Consider the following 23,624-nt stretch of genomic DNA (forward strand, 5'->3'; position numbering starts at 1 on the left):
GATGCACAAGTCTTCAGTAGACTGTTGCTACTGCTGTTTCCAACAACATCTTCTCAAGGACTCCTTGCCATCTCTGGTGGTCTGAGCCTGTGCTAGCAGTAAAGTCACCCAGAAGTATAAGCTTGTTGTCTTTTGGCTCATTGATAATACTCCAGGTCTTCATACCACTTTCCTTTGACCTCATGAAGGTTCATTGCAGTGGGATCATATCCACTGATGATAGTGGAATGACAGTTTCCTGCAAGTGGCAATCACATTGTCATGAGCCTGTCATTTGCTTTTTTTGGTATATGTATGAATTTCTTGACTTGATTAGTTTTGCTTGCAAAACCCACACCAGCTTCACGGCACTTGTTTTTGCTATGACCACTCCAGAAAAATATGTATCCAGCTCCAACTTCATAAGTTAGCCTTCATTTGCCAGCCTTGTTTCACTGCTATTACCTTTCAGGTCTGCTGGATTTTATGTCATCTATGGTGTACAACATTTCATGTGCCAATGGTGAGTGGAATCACCTTGCAGAATGTGTGTGTGTGTGTGTGTGTGTGTGTATTTGTGCTTTGACCACAAGGTGAGATCCCTCCCTGACGCAGTAATCAGGCAAGGTTGGGCAAGCAGACAATTTTTAGGGCACCTTTTCTAGCCCCTTCCTTACACCAGGAGGTGAAAAGTAAGAGCCTTAAAGGGTGCTCAGACACCCAGGGGTTGCTGAATCCCACTGAGGTTTCCAGGGAGAAGATGACTGGCCATGGCTGCCTGTGTGCGGGGTTGTGACGACAGCTCACACCCAGCAGCACCTACTACTTCATCACTTGCTCATTGTCACAGGAATTTGAGATCGGGAGAAATGATAAAATATTATGGGGAATATCTTTGGATCTGTGCACAAATTGGATTTAAGGGAGAGAGAGCTGCATGGAGTCCTCAGCTTTTCTCTCTTCTGGAGTCGTCATTGTCCAGTGACAAGACAGAGTCAAGGTGACCGGTGACGGCTCAAGATGCAGGATGACCTTGACCTCTTCAGTGTCTAATCAAGCTCTAAGGGCTCCTCTATCAGTATGTCTTTACGGGAAGTCCTACCCCTACCCAAGTGTGTGGGGTAGGCCCCACTTGTGGTAGACCCCCCAACTCCCCAACGGATTTGAGACCCTTTGGATGCCCTCAGCCTGGGTTAGCTCCCCTGCGGCAATGGTTTCCTGGGGTGCGGCTGCTGCGCATGCACTTCTTGGGGCCTCGGATGAGAGTTAGATGGATCAGGAGAACCCCCAAGGGGGAAAGGGAACCCCAAAGCCTGAAGAGGGCCGGACAAACCTCACCCCGGAGGCGCTAGCCTTCCCTAGCCCACTGCACCCACACAGTGTTTGTTGCCGTCTTGGGTTGACGCTCCACCTCCTGTGTGATAATTGTGAGTTTTGGGGCGATCTCGCTGTTGTCTGCGCCAGGAGCGCCGGCCGCTTCTCGGGACTTTTTGCCTCGGCTGGAGGTGAGGTTAGGGGCGAGTCAGACAGGAGATGGGGGGACAGAGACCCCGGGCTGCAGACTTTTGTACCCGAGTGGAAGGAATCACTTCTGTGATAGTTTTAATAAGGAACAAATAACAAGGCCTTCGTTCTGTAAGTACTGGGAGCATTAATACGTCACTAAAAAAGTTCCAAGGATACGGAAGCCAAGAATCCAAGAGAAAGGAGGAATATGGGGAAAGACTGTCGCCCACCTGACTTAAACAAATAAGACCCGGTGGGGACAGTGACGCTCGCTTTCCACCAGAGGGAGCCATACACCGCACTAGCGGACGCCGGCAGCCGAGGCGCCCTCGCCCTGACTTAACACTAGGTGGCGAGAAAGTGCCGCCGATCGAAACCCCTGCCTGGGCCTGCGCGTTCAAAGCGAGAGCCCGTTTCAGGACCAAGGAGAGCTCCCCGCCCGCCCGGCTCTTTTCTGCGGGACTTCTGCTCGGGGCCAGCGGGCCGGGAGCACCGGGGGAGGCGGCTGAGGCTCCCCTCCTCCGTGCCCCTCTTCCCCCCTTGTTTTAGGACTTTTTCTGCGTCTGGGCAGCTGAGGGCTAGGAACTAGACTCCTCAATGTCCCGGCTCCCTGCCCTCCGCGCCCGCCCTGGTGGCAAAGAAGCCTGTGCCCTCACATTCATTTCCCCCTTGGAAGCATTGCTGTGGCTTTTCCTTGGCTAGCCCATTATTTGGATTCATTGAGTCCCGTAGCCCGTTTAGAATGGAAGGCACTTCAGAGGTTACCTGGGCCAAGTTCGTGATTCTTCATGTCTGGAAACTGAGGTCCCAGAGAACTCGAGACTAATTGGAGCCAGAAGTGAGACTATAACCCAAGGCTCCTGACCCCTAAACTCTTTCTACAATCTGTCAAGTTTGGCGTGTGTCTGTCTGTCTGTCTGTCTGTCTCTCTCTTCTCTCTCTCTCTCTCTCTCTCTCTCTCTCTCTCTTCTCTCTCTCTGTCTCTCTCTGTTTCTCTCTCTCTCTCTCTCTCTCTGTTCTCTCTCTCTCTCTCTGTTTCTCTCTCTCTCTCTCTCTCTCTCTCTGTTCTCTCTCTCTCTCTCTCTCTCTCTCTCTCTCTTTCTCTCTCTCTCTCTCTGTTTCTCTCTCTCTCTCTCTCTCTCTCTCTTCTTTCTCTCTCATTTCTCTCTCTCTCTCTCTCTCTCTCTCTCTCTCTCTTCTCTCTCTCTCTCTCTCTCTCTCTCTCTTCTCTCTCTCTCTTCTCTCTCTCTCTCTCTCTTTCTCGTCTCTCTCTCTCTCTCTCTCTCTCTCTCTCTCTCTTCTCTCTCTGTTTCTCTCTCTCTCTCTCTTTTCTCTCTCTTTTCTCTCTCTCTCTTTGTGTTTTGGAGAGGTGACTTTCGAATTTGTTGCACAATCACATTTCTGTTGCTGATTAACTATCTTCCCCAGCTAACAGAGGGAAGCAAAGGCAGATCCAGAATTCTGTGCAAACAGGTATCCAGGCTCTGTTCTACTAGTTTTACTCCTAAACTGTTAGCTCCTCAGGGAAAATAGCTGCATTGGATCTGTGGCTGTCTCTTTAATTTGCCTCACTCCTGTCCTTTACCCCAGTTCAAATATTGTACATAAATATTATAACATATATAATAAATATTATAAATGTAGAGCTGTAAGGAATGCTAAAAATCTAGTCTATTTAAGTTACATATGAGGAAACTGAGGTACAGAGAGATGGAGTGGTTTTCCTAAGGTCAAAAATCAGTAAGTGACATAACTTAGATTCTAACTGAAAGCCTCTGCCATGGAACCCAGTGCTTTTAGAATCTGTAGGGGACCCTAAAGGTCAGTCAATCAACCAACCAATCAAACAAGCAAACAAACAATGAGTCAACACCAATTTACTAAGCTTCCCCAAAGACAAAAGTGAAATGGTCTCTTTCCTCGTGGACTGTTAATAAATATTTATTGATGAACTTTATGTTGACACTTTTTTAATAGGCATCTTAACATCTTAGCCATTTCATTGTACAGATCAGGAAACTGAGGTTAAAATCTTTAGCTTCCTTCAAAGGTTAGCTTAATCCCACCTCCAACACAAGGCCTTTCTTGATTCCCCAGATGCTAGTGCATGCCTCTGAAGTTATTTTGGATATATTTTGTACATATTATATGTATGTATCTTCATAAAAATAGAATGTAAGTCCCTAAAATTTGGACGGCTTTATTTTATATTTGTATTCCAAGAGTTTAGCATAGTGCTTTGAACAGAAAGTGCATAATAAATGCTCGTTGATTAATATTCTTGTCCAAGGTCTCACTGGTAGTGGCAGAGCCAGTATCAAACCTATTTTTATAGTATCCCTGCTTTCTCACACAGGATATAATCAACTGATATTGAATACCTGTTATTTATTTGGCATGGTGCTAGGTGGACAAGAAAAGTTATATCTTACTGCATATACATTGTTCTTCATTCCCACCCTCCCATTAGAATATAAGCTTTTTTAAGAGCAGAGATGATTTTGTTTTGCCAATTATGCCTAAATGTCATTATTTAGTTTTTGCATCTCCATTCCCAAAGAGACAGTGTGACATGGTGGACAGAGAGTATATCAAAGACAGGAAGATCTGTGACTAAATCCCATCTATACCATAGTTACACTCTTAATGCTCAAGTTATAGAGTATGTGCTTGCCTGTATTGGTTGAGGGAGTTGGCTCACTTAGGAGTTCCCTATGAAATCACAGGTCCTGTTCTTATCCCTGGCACCTAGCATAGTGACTGGAACATGTTGAATTGAATGAACTCATGTTTTACTGGGAGATATAATATGTAAGACAAATGATTAAATTTAAAGAAACTTAAGGAGGGAGTGAGCACTCACAACTGAGGTGAAGGTAATCCCAGGGAAAGCCTTATAGTAGAGGCAATGTCTCAGTTAAGCTTTGAAGGAAGAAAGAGATTCTTAATTCCAGGGATTTTGAGGGACAGAATTCCAAGGTTCAATTATGACTTGTCCAAAATACAGAGATAGAGATGCAAACTCAATATTGAGTTGAGGGAACAGCTTTTTAAAAGTGCATAATGTGAAAGAAGGTTGGAAAGACAGGGTGAATCCAGAATATAAAGTTTTTAAATCTTAGGTGTGGTCTTCGTATATATTATTTTCAAGATACTGGGAAATCATTGAAGGGTTTTGAACAGAGGAATGGCAATATCTTGGGAAGATTAGTCATCTATTTGCTAAACATTTATTAAGCACTCATATGTGCTAGCACTATGCTAAGTACTGAAGACACAAAGAAAAGTAAGAGATAATATAAAACATTATATATAAACAGGTTATGTAAAAAATAAATTTGAAATAACCAACATAAGAAAGTCACTAGAATTAAAGGGGAATCTAGAAAGATTTCCTCTACAAGGTGGAATATTATCTGGGACTCAGAAGAAACTAGGGAAGCCAGGAAGTGGAGATTAGGAGAGAGACCATTCCAGACATAATGCACCGAAAGTAAAAGTTCTTGGAATAAAGATCTTGGGATCTTGGGATAAGGATATCTTATTCAAGGAGTCACTGGAGTTTATAAAATAGGGGTAACAGACCTATGCTTTCGAAGTTCACTTTCACAGATAAATAGTAGATAGAATGTATTAGGGAAGAGTCTTGTATTAGGGAGACCAACCAGCAGGCTATTTCAATAGCCCAGGCATGAGGAAATACAGGTAGCAATACTAATTGGGATAGAGAAAATTCATCAATTAGGCAATAGATGAATAAATTACGGTATGTAATTGTCATGGAATATCACTGTTCTATAGGGAATAATGAACATGATGCTCCCAGAAAAACCCAGAAAAACCTCCATGAACTCAAGCAATATGAAATGTACTTCTGGGATGACCAGCTGTAAATGACTTTGCTATTCTTAGCAGTACGATGATCCATGACCATTCTGAAAGACTTCTGATGAAATATTCTATCCATACCCAAAGGTAAAACTGATTGTGTTTGAATAGAGATTGAAGCACATTCTCTCTGTCTCTGTTTCTCTCTTTCTGTATGTCTTTATTTTTCTTGAGGGTTTTATTAATAAAGTGGGAGAGCTATGTTTTCTTTCACAACATGACATTGGTATTCATGCCTAATACTGGTATTGTTAGGTCAATGGATATGCATGAATTTATAGCCTTTGGAGCATAGATAGTATCTTTTCATCAATTATCAATTGGGGCATGGCTCTTATTTATTTATTTATTTATTTTAATAAATTTGACTAAGTTCCCTCTAAGTTTGAGAAAAAAGGCCTTATTAAAAAAAACTTGCTTTAAAATCTTTTCTGCCATTACTATTGCTAACTGTATTTCCCCCCATTTATTCTATTCTCTCTCTCCCTTTACCCTACCCATCCTCGAAAGTATTTTGCTACTGACTCCTCCCTCCCCCAATATGCTCTCTCTTTCATCACCCTCTCCCTTCCTGTATCCCATTCTCACCTTTTTTCCTGAAGGGTAAGATAGATTTCTATATCCACATTGAATGTGTATATTATTTTCTCTTTGATCCAGTTCTGATGATAGTAAGGTTCACTTACTCACATTCTCCTCCCCCTCTTCCCCTCCCCTGTAAAAGCTTTTTCTTGCCTCTTTTTATGGCAGATAATTTACACCACTGAAGTGGAAGCATTTTAAGGGATTTAACCAGAAAGGGAGAGAATGTTATCAAAGCAAAGCTAGTGAGGATGGATGGCTGAACTGGAATTATTTGGGTATGTGGAGATATGGGAATGTTTGTAGGCAGTTGATTGTACACAGTCAACAGACAAGGAAAGACTGAGGATAAATGAGGGGGCCCGGACAACAAAGGAAACAATCTGCTGGAGAAGATAGGATGAAGCGGGATGACTGATACATATAGAGGGTTTGCCTTGGCAAGGAGAAAGGCCGCTTTGAAAAAAATGAGATCAGTGGACAGAGCACTAGACCTGGAGTCAAGAAGATTTGAGGTCATATCTGCTTTTTGACATTGAATAGCTGTATGACCCATATTTGTCTCAGTTTCCTCAATTAAAAATAGGGATAATAACAACACCTATTTTGTAGAGTTGTAAAGATCAAATGAGTAAACATTTTCAAAGAGTACATAGCACAGTGACTGAAACATGGTAGGTACTATGTAAATACTTATTCCCGTCTCTATCCTCCTTTCCTTTTTCATGTGGGACTGGGATGAAGAAGGGGATAGTGGAAGATGGCATCTGGGTAATGTCAGAAGAGGAGAGGGGAGAAGAGTGAATGACCTCATTTTTTTCAATAAAATAGAAATCAAGGTTCTGAACTGAGAAGGCAGGGGGAGGAGGAGAGCCCTGAAATATTTGAGGAAGGATGTGAAGAGCTGCTGTGGTGAGTAGGAGCGTGAATTAATTGGTGAGACATAAAAGAATTGCCTTGCAGGAGTGAGGGTCCAGTTGAGGTAATTTAACATAAATATGTAATGAACTCAGTTAATATGGTTTGCCATGTTTAGCAGCAAGTACATGGGAGTGAAGACCATGGATAGTGGGAAAGATCCAAGGTTGAGACTTCACAGGTAAAATCAGCAGTAGGATAAGGGGGTAAGGGATTCAAAGGAAGAGGAGAGTAGAGAGGTTAATTAGTTTTCCAAGGAGTCAAGAGAGGGGAAAGGAGGAGAATATAGCTAGTTCAGCATTGAGGATCTGGGAAAGAACAGAGGTCAAGCCACTGGAGGTCACATAACCTATTTGCAATGTAAGCTTATCTATTTACTGAATTTCTGTAGAATGGGCTCTTTAATAAAATATTATAAGATATACCTGATTATTGATATCAAGAGGCTAAACCAGGTGACTTTGTGAAGTTCTCTTCTGCTCTAAAACCAAAGTTCTTTGGACTTTGTGGAAGTTTCCAGATACAGACTAAACCACTGTCTTTCCAGATGTTTTGGGTATGACCAAGACGATCCATCACCCAAGGCTGATTCCCATCCTAGCATCATGTGGCATTTAACTTAATTGAGCTTCTCATGGTTATTGTGAAGTAAGGATTTTCTAGCTGTAGAGTATGGCTGGTATTTATTATTATAAATACTCATAGGAGATGATTGCAATCGTTTCAGAAATTAAGTAAAAATCCATAGAATTTTAGGGCTGCTAAGGGCCTTGGAGATGATCTAGTCAAATCCTTTTATGATACAGAAGAGTTGCTAGTCAGGGGAAGAGATTTGTCTGAAGTTGCACAATTAATTTTTTAAGAACTTAAAGTAGATCTCCCAGTTCTTTTTCTACTATATTAGCCTATGATTTCTTTTCCTTAAAACGTAAATACAAAAATAGAAAAAGAAAAAAGAAACAAAATAGAAAAAAAAAGGAAAAATGCAGAAAAAGGAAAAAAAGAAACATTGCCATGCACACATCAGAACATGAGAGGATTCCAAATATGAAACAATAAATTTCCATTTCAAGAAGGTCTATATGATAAATATTACACATTGTATTCACAGCTGTTAATAGTTTTTTTGCTTCCTTTTAGGTTTTCTATTATTGTCTGCTGTGCACTTTTTTGCTGTATTTTTCCCCTACTTTTACTCCCCCTTCCCTCTTTCCTTCAGGAAGGCTAGAACTAAGTGTAGATATATTTATATATTCACACATCTATACTTATATACACGCACATATAAAATACATAGATGTCTATAATCATATTGTGTATATATATATATTCACATATACTTTCATGTACACCTTTGTAAGGCCTGTTTAACAAATGCTTGTCTGTCCTATTTCTCTGAAGATAGATAACATCAATCTTCATAAGTTCATATTTTTCTAAATTCACCAACTCATTATTTCCTACACAATATTTCAACTTTATATTATTTGGTTATTTTAAATAGCCTAAAACAATGTTGATTAATATGAATGACATATTCATTGTAGTTTCCATAGTTTTCTCTTTTGATTAAATCTATTTTAATTTTAACTTTTAGATCAAGAATTACTATCCTTGCTTTTTTTTAAATTTCTCTCCCAATCATCATCATTATTATTATGCTTGTGTGTATCTCTTATTTCTTATCTCTACTGACTCCTCTGCTTTACTTCTACCCACTACCTTGTCTTGCTGTTATTTAACTTACCCCCCATCCCTCCCTCTTCATTCTATTTCCATTATTCTACACAATTTGTCCCTTTTCTATTAATCTACAAGCCCTTCCACACCCCCTTATCTTATTTACTCTCCCTCTTATTTTTTTCTAAATTTGGAAGACTTTTATAGGCTTCTACATATATATATATATATATTTCCTTTTTTAATCTATTCTCAATGTAAGTAAAATTCCAAAATTGCCATTCCTCTTTCTTCTTCCAATTCTTCTGCGTCAGTTCTTGCTCTTGCACCTCACTCATATAACATAATTACTCTTTTCACCTTTTCCTGCATGGTTTTGCTTTTTAGAATCATATTATACTCAGTTTAACCCCACTATGATTTTATTAAATAATGATCTGAGGGTTGGGAAATTGTGCATATGGAAAACAGGGATGGAAAATGGAGAGGCAGTGTGCCAGAGAAGACAGCTCTGGCTCTGGAGTTACCTGGACTCAGTTTGAATTCTGGTGACGATGCTTACTAAGTCTGTATTTTTGACTGTGTCATTTAACACAATCTGAGCATCAAAACAGCATCATGGTGACACAATGGATAGAGCACTGGTCCAAGAGAAAGATATTTATTAGCTGTTTGATTCTGGGCAAGTCTATTTCACCTATGTCCACTTCATCTTCATCTGTGCAATAGGGATCATCACCTGCTTCTAAGATGAAAATGAGAACGTATTTGTAACACACTTCCCAAACCTTCAAGCCTATAAATCTTAATGATCATGTTCATCATTTCCCTCCATTTTAAAATGGGTATTATCACATTAGCACTGCTTTTCTATCTCCCAGGGTTGTCAGTAGGAAAGGATTTTTACAATTTTACAAAGTGTGATAAATGAAAATCCTTACAATTATGTTTATAAAATGGGAGAAGGAAATTACAAAAGAAACATGTACCCAGCAAATCTGAGGTCATGCCTTTTGAGAACAGAGAAGGAAGGAGGAGAGTGACCAAAAGTCTGTCATCCACTGGAATCATGCATTGTCCAATGATAGTGATAAAACACCAGGGAGGACAGATATGGCTAACCTGGTTTGTTTCCAACTTTCTCCTGGTCAAGGGATACTGTTGACTGTGTAGGATGTGGAACAATCACATTGTTTATTTAGCAGTGACAGCTGTCAGTATTTCCCATAGGCACATTATGAAATAGCCATTTTGAAGGAATATTCAAACAAATCACTTCCACTTAAGTCTTTCCTTCTTTCTTTGTGGGTGGAAGTAGCATGGTCTGAATTTGGACTCAGAAGAATTGCTATGAAATTCTGGCTCTGCACTTACTCCCCTTGTAAACTTGAACAATCATTCAACTTCTCTGGGCTTACAGGGCCCTCTTTCTACAAGGGAATGCCCTCTGAGGTGCTTTCCATCTAGAACAAATTCAGTGTCATGGCTGTGAGTGCATCTCATTATAGGCAAAGCTGCTGGAGGGAAGTCCACCTTTCTCCAGTTGATGAGGTCAATTATAAAGACTCTGAGCATGAGTGATAGATCAGAACTTCACAGCAGGTTTTCCTGTGGGCAGAGCTCCTTTAAAAAGCATGATCCTCTAATGCACTCAGAATATGATTGGATTGACAAGGATGTGATTTGCACACTAGGAGCACATTCGTGTTGCCCCCCTTATAGGCTATCTATCTAACAAGATCGATGATCTGGAGTAATATTGAATTGGTGTGCTGTCAGGCCTGATGGATATAGGCTAATTTTCAAGTCTGTCTTTGGGGAAGATATTAGCTTGGCAGTTAATAAAAGATTTTAATTAAGGAAGGGGGGACTCACGTTGGCAAACTTGCCCGACTCCCAAATGTGGATGACCGGCAAAAGTTATGGGTGTGATCACTATTTCTCCCTCTACTTCTTTGTTTTCATGTGAAACTTGCATGATACTGAAGAAGCATTAAGAGGAGGAAAAAGCTTGACAGCTTGGTTCTACTGACTAAAAGTGAGAATAGTTAATAGTGGAGCAAAAAATGCCAGTGGATTTGTCTTGTTATTGTTGGTAACAAGCTGAGGCAGATATTATGCTCAGATCATATGTATTTCCAGGATTTTCCCCCCAAACTGTTTCTTCATTCATTTTTGGGTGATAGGATAATAAAATTTAGAGATGAGATGGAAAGAAGAAAGACAACAAGCATCTCTTGAGTGCTTGCCTTGTGTCAGGTAATTTGCTAAGTGCTTTAAAAATTCTGCTTCTTATGACATAATAAAGTTGGGATGAAGATGCTATTTTTATTCCTGTTTTACAGTTCAAGAAACTGAGGCAGAGGGAAATTAAGTGAAATGCTAAAGTTCACAATCTAGTTAGTTTCTGACTTGGAACTTAACTCAGGTAAGTTCCTGACTACAAATCTAGTGTTTTATCTACCTCACCCATAGCTGTATCTGAGTATGGACAGATCATAATTATAGACTCTTAGAGTTGGAAAGAACCTGAGGGGTCATTTAGTCTAACTCAAATCTAAATAATTATCCCATCTGCAACAGTCCCAACGTGTGCTCACCCATTCAGTCTTTTGCCGAAGACTTGTAGAGAAGGGTAACACTGCTACCAACCAAGAGCAGCCTCTTGCATGTTGGGATTGAGCAGGTTTTCTGGCTAACTAGGTACCATTCTGCCTCTCTTCAGACTCTACCTTTTATCCCTCCTGCCTTTAGAAGCCAAGTGGTTTTAGTCTCAGTTTGATTCTGTATGATAATCCTCCAGACTTTAGAAGACAGTTATCATGCATCTACAAGTCTTTCTTTCCTAGGAAAGTTAAGCCCAGATTCTTCCTTAAAGAAAGTCATGGTCTTGAGGCCCTTTGCTGTCTGTGCTGTCCTTGACACTGAAGACCTTACCCATATATCAATCTCTCTAGGAAATGAAAACCAGAGCTGTACCTGGTATTCCTTGGGTGATCTGACCAGGGCAGAAACAGCACGACTATTGATTGTTTTCCTTGGCCTGGACCATAAATCTCTTCTAATGCAGCCCAAATTCACACTACCTTTTATGGCTTCCACATTGCATTGTTGGCTCATGTTGAACTTACTGGCAACTAAGGTATCAGTTTTCTTTGGATGAATTGCTGTCTAACCAGATTTTTCCCATCCTTTATTTTGGAAGGTTATGTTTGAACTCAGGTATAAGATTTTTTACTCTGGTCACATTAAATTTCACACACATTATTTGGTGTGTCTCCCCAGTCCAGTATTTAGCGATCATTGGAATTTTCATTGTTCAGGTTGATGCAATGATTCTTTTTTTTTAAAATTATAGCTTTTTATTTACAAGATATATGCATGGGTAATTTTACAGCATTGACAGTTGCAAAACCTTTTGTTCCAATTTTCCCCTCCTTTTCCTCACCCCCTCCCCAGATGGCAGGTAGACCAATACATGCTAAATATGTTAAAGTATATGTTAAATACAATATATGTATACATGTCTGATGCAATGATTCTTCATCACACTGAGTAGATGAATTTTATTTCTTTTATTTTACCTCCTTTACCCTCTTTTCCCAGTACAATCCCCTCTCCATATCTAGTTTCTTTTTTCACATTATAATAAAATCAAATTATACCTGTACTCTCTAAGTATATCCATAACAGAAATATATAGTTCTCAAGAGTTTTTTCCTTTTAACCTTTTTTTATGATTTTCTTGAGTTCTGTGTTTGGAGATGAATTTTTTTGTTTAGTTCTGGTCTTTTCATCAGAAATAAATGAAACTCACCTATATCATTGAATGTCCATCTTTTCCCTAAAAGGTAATGCTCATTTAAGTTGGATAGTTTATTCTTGGCTATAATCCAAGTTCCTTTGTATTTCAGAATATCAGATTTAAGGCCCTTTGATCCTTTAAGGTGGGAGCTGCTAGATTCTGGGTGTAATCCTGACAGTGGCTCCCCAGTATTTAAATTATTTCTTTCTGGCTGCTTCCAATATCTTTTCCTTAGTGTAATAGTTCTGAAATTTAGCCATGATATTCCTTGGAGTTTTAATTTTTTTTTCAGGGGATGATCTGTGAATTCTTTCAATGGCTATTTAACAACTAATTCTAAGACATCAGGGCAGTTTTATTTTATGATTTCCTATAAGATAATGTCTAGGTTCTTTTTCTCATCATGGCTTTCAGGAAGTCCAATAATCCTTAGATTGTCTTTCTTAGATCTATTTTTTCAGGTCAGTTGTTTTTCCTAGGACATATTTAATATTTTCTTCTATTAAAAATTTTTTTTTGGTTTTGTTTGACTGATTCTTGAAGTCTTACTGAGTCTTTGACTTTCATTTATTCAATTTGAATTTTCTGGTGTATTATTTTCTTCAGTTACCTTTTTTTTTTTAGCTCCTTTTGTTATTTCTCCAGTTGAATTGTTTTTCCATTTCACAAATTCTTTTTTTTCAACAAATAGGTATCTTTTTCATATCTATTTTTTATTATAGCTTTTTATTGACAAAACATATGCATGGGTAATTTTTCAGCATTGATCTTGCAAAAGCTTCTGTTCCAACTTTTCCCCTCCTTCCCTCCACTCTCTCCCCATATGGCAGGCAGTCCCATACATGTTAAATATGTTAAAGAGTCTATCTATTTTGTAAAGAGTTATATGCTTTTTCCATTTCATCAAATCTATTTTGTAGGGAGTTATATGCTTTTCCCATCCCTTTTGGCAAAGATCTTATTTCCTTTGCCCATTTTATTTCTAACTCTATTTTAAGATCCTTTATGAAATCTTGTAAGAAAATCTTGTGAAATGGGGACCAGGTCCTATCTCTTTTTGGGGCTTCATCTAGAGTTGATTTGCCTTTAGAAACCTCAGGATTTCAGGTCTGTCCTCTCTCTACACAAAAGCTGTCTATGGTGAGAGTTCTTTTTGAATTTTTGCTCATTTTTTAAAGACTTTTGGTCTGCTCTTAACCCAAAGGAGTAACAGCTGCTTTAGTTTGCCCTGGGGCAGTTCTGCTGATTGACTTCTGTGCTGAGTAATCCTGGCTAGGTCCTGCATTCTTCCAGGGCTCAGTGGTTTACAATTTGCCTTTTGCAGAAAATCTTCTAGATCACCCACTTGCAGCCAAAATAGAGTAACCTAAATGGCTCACAGAAGATTCCCAGGTGGGTGGAATCTACAACGCTCTGACTCCCTGCCTCAGCTTCTTGCCCCAGTCTCCCTGTGCTGCAATCTGAGCTTAGCAGACTGTCCCCCTGCCTGTTTGAAGCAGACCTGTTCTGAAGTTCCTCCAAGGTATTTTCTTCTGGAAATGTTTTATACTCCCACCATTTGTTGGTTCTTTGACTCTAAAACTTAGTTTAGACAGAAGCTTAATCTACTGTTCTTTTGACAGAAGGTCAGAGGAGGTCACAGAGAGTCATGTCTGCTCTCTACCATCTTGGCTTACCCCCAATGGATGAATTTTAAAATTTATCATTTGTGATAAAACACACCTATCATTTTGGCAAGTGGGAGCTTTAGACTTAATTACATTCAATAAGAATGTTCCCATCTTTGACACATTTCAGTCTTCTAAAAATTATTCCTGTGTAATGGAATGACTCACCAACTGGAACACAGTGCCAAGTATGATAATTATTTGATAATTTATAAATGTAAACACTCAATTTGCACAATTTGGTCTTGATTTAAAAATTATTAATATGATTTTTTCTATTTATTTTAGATAATTTTGAAATCAATTCATTTACTTAATAAAATGTTCTAAAATTTCCAGTATATTCCAGGGACTATAATGAAGTATTATCTTCAATGGATATCACCTGTGCTAGTTTCCACCTTCTATCTATGCTTTTTAAATATATAAGATGCTTGGTTAATTTCCTGTTTGTCAACATTTGGGAAATTCCTCATTTTCTTCCTTATCAGAGTTGCTTCCCTTTGGGTCTTCAAAATGTAATTTTTTCATATCTAAATATGTGTGTCTCATTCTGCATCTCTAATCTATCACATCTCTGTCAAGAAGTAGGTAACATGCTTCATCGTTTGTTATTTGGAGTCATGATTGGTCATTACATTAACCAGAATTTATAAGTCTTTCAAAGTTGGTTTTCTTTGCAATATTGTAGTCATTATATAATTTTCCTCCTCTGGATTATGCATACTTTATTATGCAGCAATTCATGGAAGGCTTCCTAGGTTTCTTTGAATCTCTCACTTTGACAACTTCTTAAAGTTCAATGATACTTTGTTAATTCATATGCCATCATTTGTTTGAACACTTTCAACTGGTGAACATTTCTTTAGATTCCACTTTTTTGTACTACTAAAATTTTTGATATTTTCATTTATGTGAGTTCTTTTATCATTTTTTTTATATCTCATTGAGGGTATATGTCTACAAATGGTATCTCTAGGTCGAAGGATATGTGCTTAATGACTTTTGGAATACAGTTACAATTGGTCTTTAAGAATAGCTGGACTAATTGACAGCTCTATCAACAATACATGAATGATTTTCCTGCCACATTCTTTCTTTCTTTAATGCTTGTCATTTCTCTTTTTTGTTTTATTTGCTTATTTGATGAGTTTGAAATAGAAACTCCAAGCAATTTTTTTTGTTTCTCTTCTGAGGCAATTGGGGTTAAGTGACTTGCCCAGGATCACACAGCTAGGAAGTGTTAAATGTCTGAAACCAGATTTGAACTCAGGTCTTCCTGACTTCAGGGTTGGTGCTCTATCCACTGTACCACCTAGCTGCCTCTTCAAACTGTTTTTAAGAACATTTTTATATAATTGCTGATAGTTTGCATTTCTTATTTTTAGAACTGTCTATCTGCTTTAGCCATTATTTATTGTGAGAATTACTATTGTTCTTATGTATTTGAATCAACTCCTTATATACTATAAATGTAAGATCCTGATAGAGAAAATTATTGCAAATATTTTTCTATTATTTGCTTCCCTTATAATTTAATTATATTAATTTGGTTTGTGCAAAATTTTTAATTTTACGTCATAAAAACTACTTTCTTTCCTGTTATTCTTGCTATCCCTTGTTTGATCAAGATCTTTTCCCTTACTCATAATTGCAGAAGTTATGTTCTTACTCACTCTTCTAATTTATTTATGCTGTGAGCTTTTATATCTTGGTCATGGATATGCATGTTTATTCTAGTAGATGGTGTGAGATATTGGTCTAAACTTTATATGCACCAGATCAATGCTTTCCAGTTTTCCCAGAAGCTTTTGTCAAATAGAGTCTTTCCCTAGTAACTGGGGTCTTTGTGTATGCAATTCTACTATGTTTGCTATGCTACTATAGCATATAGATGTCTGCTATATGATCAAATTTTCTGCTTTTAACTGGTACCAAACTGTTTTGATGATGACTGCCTTGTAAGAGGGTTTGAGATCTGAGGATCTCCCACACATTCTCATTCTCACTTCCTATAAGATTTTTGCCTTTTCATACCCCATATAATTTATTGTTGTTGTTGTTTGATTCTTATGATACCAGGTATCAGGCTAGGAACTGTACCTGTGATTTCTTTGGCATAATGAACTTGTAGGTGAGGAAGTTCCTTCTCAGATGCAGATTATTGCTTTCTCTACAATTTAGAGACTTAGAAATTTGCCTAGAGAATATTGAGAGGTTAAACAACTTGCTTAGGATCACGCAACTGATGTTTCAGAATTGGGACTCAGTTATTCTTGGCTTCACGGTCAGTTCTACCACATTAACTTTCTGGGTACAGCACTGCATAAACAAATTTAAGTAATAATGCCATTTTATTATGCTGGCATGGCCCTATCCAGAGCAATTAATATCTCTCCAATTATTTATCAGTTTTTAATTCTGGGGAGAATAGTTTCAGTTGAGAAAGTTTGTCTCCCTCCTTTTTTTCCTTTTCCTTTTCTTCTCCCTTTCTCTTCTATAATATGATCAAGATATAAAAGAACTACTCCCATTAGATTTTCTCTATGACCCAAGGATAGGACTCAGAGGGATCATATTTGTCATCTCCCCATATTAGAATGTTAACAGAACAATCTGTTTTGAATAATTTTTCATGTTAATCTTTCATATTTCTCTTGACTCCTGTTGTTTGTACTTCAAAGTTTTATGCAGCTCTAGACTTTTCATCAGAAATGATTGGAAATCCTCTATTTCATTAAAGGTCTACTTAATTATCCTTTTTATGAGTCTAATTTGTGCTCAGTTTGCGGAATAAGATATTAAGTCAATATTTTCTGGAACATCAAATTTCAAACTCCTCTGTTTTTTTTTTGTTTTTGTTTTTGTTTTTGTTTTTGTTTTTGTTTTTGTTTTTTTTTGTGAGAGTAACTAAGTTGTGTATGATCCCCATGGTGGCTCCTTGATATTTCAGCTGTTTCTTTCTGGCTGTTTGCAGCAATATTATTTTGATCTGGAAGCTTTCAACTTTGTTTTTGGGAGTTTTCTTATTGGATTTTTTTAAAAGTTGGACAATGAATTCTTTTTATTTTCATTTTGCCTTCCGATTCTAATAGATCACTGAACTTTTCTTTTATGATTTTCTTGAAAGAGGTCTAGATCTTTTTCTTTTTTTTTCATGGCCTTTAAGCAATACTTTGTTAAAAATTTTCTTCTAAATCTGTTTCCCAGGTCAATTTTTCTTAGGAGATATTTTGCATTTTCTTCCACTTTTTTTCAATTTTATGTTTTAGTATTTCTTGTTATCTTGTGGAGTCATTAGATTTTATTTGATCTTGACCTAATAGAAATATTATGTTCTCTGATTCTCAGAGAATGGTTGGTTTATTTCCCTCATCCACCTCTTCCTTGTCTCATTATACTGGGCTGTGGTTAGTTCAATTTAGGGTCCACTGGCCAAGAGGATGCTACAGTTTCCCCTGTGATTCAGAAATGTATTACTACTTTCCCAAAATGGAAACAATGAAGCTAGGAGCACCTTTGAAAAGAAACTTTTCCCAGAATGAAAATCTGCTCCCTTAATGATTTCATCAGTAGCCAATCTAAGCTTTGTTTTTTTTTTTTAATGTTAGTATTGAGAAGTCTGCCCCTGGCCACCTATATCAGAATATAGAAGAGCTATGTGTTGTCCATAAGAAGAGGGAGGGTGCAGTAATTTGTAGTCCAAGGTCACAGAAAAGCAGATTTTGCTGGAGACCACCTCCAGACCTGCTGCTCCATGTTGTCATTTGCTTCCCTTCTCTGCTAGGCCCTTGGAGGGCCTGTATAAAGTAATACCGGGACGTCCTAATTTTCTCCTGTCCTTCCCTATAGTGATAGCCCATATTCATGGGGCACTCTACATCAGAGGCAAAACTGGTATGTTTTATGCTTGGGGGTGCTGGGATGTAAAGGGCTCCAGAGGAGTACCAACTACTTCTTGAAGCAGACCCATCTACTTTGGGTTAGTTTTAAATTTGGGAACTTTTCCCTGTTTGGAACTTCCATCCCATGCTCTTGTTTCTGTCCTCTGGGATTAAGCAGTGCAAATTAAGAGTAGGCAAAATGAGGATTTATTAAGCACTTATTATGTGCTGAGCACTGAGGAGAAAAGCATTTATTAAATGCTTACTATGTACCAGACACTGAGCTAAGCACTGGAGAATCAAATAAAAGCAAAAAAGAAAGATTGTTCTGCAGTAAGGAACTTTAATTTCAATGGGAGAAGACAATGGACAAAGGGAGCTGAAAAGTGGGGAGTTGGGAAGGCACCTACATGGATCCAAGTCCAGAAAGAAGCAGAGTCAGAAGGGGTATAAAAGTGGGCTGCCTCGGGCTCTACCAAAATGGCAGCCCTGGTAAGAAAGTCACCAATGGGAGAAGGAAGATGGCACGATAGAGGGATATTCCATCCATCATAAGGATGAATAGATGTTCATCTATTTTATGTCATAAAACTACTTTCTTTCCTGTTATTCTTGCTATCCCTTGTTTGGTCGTGTTCTCTTCCCTTATTCATAACTGCAGAAATTATCTCCTTTTCACTCCTTTAATTTGTTTATGCTGGGAGCTTTTACATCTTGGTCATGGATGTATTTGGAGTTTATTCTGATAGATGGAGTTTTTATGCACCAGATCAGTGCTTTTGTCAAATAGAATCTTTCCCTCATAACTGGGGAAAGCTGCTTAGGGAAGTTTCAGGGTAAAATGCTGGCAAAGGGTTGGTGCTGGAGTCTAAAAAGGCAGAAGCAGATCTAGAGCCCTTCAGAGATTTGGAGACAGCTTTTAACATTCTCCTGGGTCTAGTACTTTGTCAGTCCCTTTAAGTCATACACTTAAGGCCCTGCCCTGGTCACCCTCCTCTGGACTTTTCCTAATTCATTAAAGTCCTTTTGGAAATGGGACTGAGCTGAGTAGAGCCTGAAGTGGGCTTATGGCCTCCCAAGGCCAGAGTACTTTGTCTCTCTTAACAAAGGTCTAGTCTTTGAGTCTTCAAACAGTGCATCTACCTTTGGAAAGCCTTCCCTCTCATTGACCTACAACCATGGCTCATCCCGGATTGTCCCCAAAAGGGCCCTGTCCCATTGGCTACCATTGCAGAGAATGGTGCAGCTTTCACCCTTCCTGGATGCAATTTCTCATTCTAACAGGTGCTGAGATCGGTGGCTTGCTGAGCTTCTGGGTCCTTTGATCATCAAATGGTCCTGAAATTGCTTGATCTCTGCAGGGGGCACTTGCCTTTCCTAGTCAGGGTGGGGGGGGTGGAGATGAAAGAGTGATCCATTATTGTACCTGTGAGCTGAGGAACGGTGAAGGCAGCCTGTGTTCCACATTGCACTACACTGTGTCTTCTTGAAATCAATGTCGGGGCCCTACAGCGCTGACAATGAATTCATAACATGAATGCCTTTTCTTTGAGACTAAATTCTCTCTCTGTTAAGCCATTAGGGATCTGGTTAATATAGCAAACGAGGCTTATTTTGATTTCTTTATCTGCTCTTTGTCAGGCTCCAACTTCACTTCAAAGAGCCCATCCCTGGGCCCTGATGGTAAGCAGTGGCAAGGAAAGCCATGTTTCTCTAGTTTAAGAGAGAATGAGTGGGAGAACATCTTTAAGTTTCTTGGGAACAAATTAATGGTTCAAAATGAAGATCAGACAGACAGAGGGGAAATATTTACTAAAAGAAGTGAGAGAACTCTTCTTATAGAGCAGGATGAGGAGGGGGAAACCTTCCCTTAATGTCTTTTTTTTTTTTTGCTCCTCCCATTGATCATGGTCTAATTGTAGACTAGAGAATTATTTCATCCTTTAGCACAGGGCTTGACATAGTCAGTGATTAATAAATGTTTATTGAATTGACTTATAGGCTACTTCAAGTCCGATTTTAACAATTTAGGTGTAAAAGAATTTGCAGAGTTCTTAACAGCAGTTGTTCAATAAATCAATGTTAAAGATATTAGTTAAAAGGTGATAACACTTTGAAGCAACAATCCAAGCAAGCAATAGGACGTGTGCATGACAGCAATATCCATGTTTATTTCCTCTGTTGGATGTGTTCCTCTACATTTATCTTCTCTCTCCCCTTTCTCCCAATAACTATTCATGCTCAGTTTCTCCTTCCCTTTCTATCCTTCTCCTTCTTTCCCCCTCCTCCTCTTCTTCCTCTTTTTCCTACTTTTCTTTCCACTCCATTATAGTCCAAGAATGGCAATTCTACCATTGAGAAAAAAATAGTTCTAAAATTCTTTCCAGATATTCCCCATCTTTCTTCTGTTGGCTACTTTTCTTCAATTCCTTTGTTTAGTGGAAACTTTTCTTAAGCTTTTATGTTGATTTTTCTCTCCAGTATATCTCTGGGCTTGGTAAGGCTCTGTTGCTTTATGTTTTCTGTCATGCTTCTCTGAAAGATTTTACAAACAAATTTCTACTCTCAAGCAGCATTGCCTTTGGCTGCCATTGTCTTTCTGCTTATAAGTAAACCAAGTGTTTTGCTCATTAGGATGCTTTCCAGGCTTTCTTGTCTCCTTATTAGAGGGATGGATTTATAGCTATTAAATCTCAGTGGCAAACTGTCATCCTTGGTACCCGGGTTCTATCTTCTGTCCACATTCAATTCTTTAGCATCAGATTTATGTTTTATTTTATTATTTCAGCATCAATAATTTGCTTATATAGGTTGGATTGGAATTATTTTAATTTTGCCCCATATCTTTTTTTCTCACTTAATTCTTTCTTCTGGCTTTGAATTAATTTTGATCTTTGCTCTAATAAATCACTGGTCGAATTGTACAGCTCACTGATTCAGGAAGGGTGCCCATATCAGTAATGAATTATTTCATGTCTGTTGAAATATAATCAATTTCTTTTTTGGGTAATTTTAGTTGGTACGTGGTGTCACAAAAGCCTTCTGATTCTTTTCTTGCAGAAAATATTAATGAGATCTAGACAGGCGGCTCCTGTGTAATCTGCAAGTCTTTTAGATACATGAAGTAGCTGTTAAACCTGGAGACACCCATGTAGGAAAGATTGCAAAACAGAAGAGGCAGCCAAGCAGCTGAGATTGAGTCCCTTATTCATCATTACTGTTGTGGAAAGAAGAGAAATTTTCTTTCTACTTTTGTTGGGGAGTGCCAAAGGACAGATATTAGAGTCCCAAGTCACATATTCAAGCAAGAAGAAGAGAGGGAGAGAAGTTTCCCAATGGGTGGCTCTTTCTGTTCATTGTCCAGTTAACTGTGGCAGGAACCATGGAGAGCAAGCAGGACTCTCACAGTACGTGTGTCCTTTAGCAAAGGCCTATTGGATCAGGGTGGAAGTAACCCAGCTGACAATACTCTATCAGGAAAAGGTCTCAAACACTAGACTAAATCTACACCAAAATTTTTGTTGTTGCTGAGTGTCTCAGTTTTTTCTGACTGTGACCCCATTTGGGGTTTTCTTGGTGAAGATACTGGAGTGGTTTGCCATTTCCTTCTGTAACTCATTTTACATATGAGGAAAACTAAGGCAAGCAGGATTATATGAGTTGCCTAGGAGCTTGTAAGTGTCTGAGATCAGACTTGAACTAAGACCTTCCTAACTCCAGACCTGGTGTTCTACCCACCTAGATATGTCATCTAGGTGTCCCTCCCTTCCAAATTCAGTCTCAAATGGATTTGTCATCTCATGGATGCAGATTGTAGCCCGTCCTGATGATTTCTGTCCATGACCTCCTATACACTTTCCATTAGGGGTCTAGCCAGTGAACCCCAGTGAGGTCTTTTCCTGGTTTCTCCTTATCTCAAGGCTATATCCAAAGCTTATGAGCCATCACCAGTGATCCCGTGCTTTCAGTCTGTGAGCAGCCCATTGGCTATTCTGATCACACACCATCTTGGCCATATCTTTCATTCCACTTGTTTTTCACCATTCCTCATTTGTTACAGTCTGTGCACACACACCATTGTTATTTGGTTGCCCTGTGAGCAATGTGAAGGTTAAAATCTTTTAAAGACTTCCATTCCTTGGGTTCTGACAGTCTTTTCTCAAGGCCCGCCCTGATGCTTCTGTGCTCTCTTTGACCCTATGGACCACCTTTTCCTGTACACTCTTTTCCTGGATCTTCCTGGTATGCCTCTTTTCTGACTCCTCGTCTATCCATCTGACTGTTCCCCCTCAGGCACTTTTATTAGCTTATTATCTACATAACCCCCCTTCTCCTGCCAAAGTGGGTCTTACCTACATTTCTGTCCTAGTCCTCTTCTCTTAATCAGAAAAGCCACCATTTAAAGCCACATTAAAGAACTTTAAAGATTGCAAAGTGCTTTACACATATTGTCCCATTTGATCCTCAAAACACTCCTGGAATTTGAGGTGTTATTTTCATTATACAGATGAGGAAATGGGATAAATGATATGCCCAGAGTCGGGCAGAAACACCAACTTCTGACCTTTGGGTCTCTTTCTTATTCGTGTCAAATATCATCTGCACACACGTGGGAGATGTGCTCAGTGAGGTCTTAATTGGAATCAGGCAGTCATGGGCAAGTGATCGTCTTCTGTGGACTCCTTCTTTACCAACATCATAAATGATGGAAACGTGTGGAGTCTCTGTCTCACTGCGTACGGTTTGTTGAATACATAAAAAAGCATTTGAATAAATAGAACAAAGTATTGCCTTGAAAACTGTATCAACAGGAAAGGCCTGCTCTCCTTTAAGCCCCACCCCTTCTAGACTTCCCTATTTCCTTTGAGGGCTCTGCCATTACTGTAGTCCCTGAGGTGCTCTCACCTCCTCACCTTGCCTAACACTCCTATCTCTTCTGTGCATGGCCATATATAATATAGCTATAAGAAAAACCTTCCCAGAAAAACCTGGGAAGACTTATGTGAACTGAGGCAAAGTAAAGTGAGCAGAACCAGGAGATCACTGTCCACAGTAACAGCAACATTGTATGATCAACTATGGATGACTTCTCTGTGATGCAATGATCCAAGACAATTCCAAAGGACTCATGATGAAAAATGCTACATACTCCAGAGAAAGAACTGAGGGCAGACTGAAGCAAACTTTTGTTTATTTTATTTTTCTTAATTTTTTGGGGAGGGGTCTGTTTTTTCTTTTGAAGTGTGGCTAATATAGAAATGTTTTACACCAGCTCTCATGTATAACTCATATCAAATGTCTTTCCTTCTCAAGGAGAGAAGAGGGAACGAAGAGAAGGAGATAATTTGGAACTCAAAAATTTAAAAATTAAGGTTAAAAACATCTTAATATATAAATTGAGAAATATTAAAGGAAATGAAAATTTATTGAGAGAGACAAAAAAAACCCAACTGATTTAGAGGCCTCCATGTAAACCCCAATATCTATCTAGAATGTCCTCTCTGGTCATTTCTGCCTCTTAGAATCCTTAGTTTATCTTCAGGACCCAGATCCTGGGCCACTTCCCCCTGGAAACCTTTTTGAATTTACCTATTGAGTTACTTAAGTTATTAGTCATCAGTACACATTTATCTATTTACTCATTGTATCCTGGGAGTAATACACCGGACACTTGAGGGCAACTTTGGTCTTTGTAGCCCCAGCACCTAGCAGAGT

This window comes from Sarcophilus harrisii, chromosome 2 (assembly GCF_902635505.1).
Source record: "Sarcophilus harrisii chromosome 2, mSarHar1.11, whole genome shotgun sequence".
In the NCBI taxonomy this organism is placed as follows: domain Eukaryota; kingdom Metazoa; phylum Chordata; class Mammalia; order Dasyuromorphia; family Dasyuridae; genus Sarcophilus; species Sarcophilus harrisii.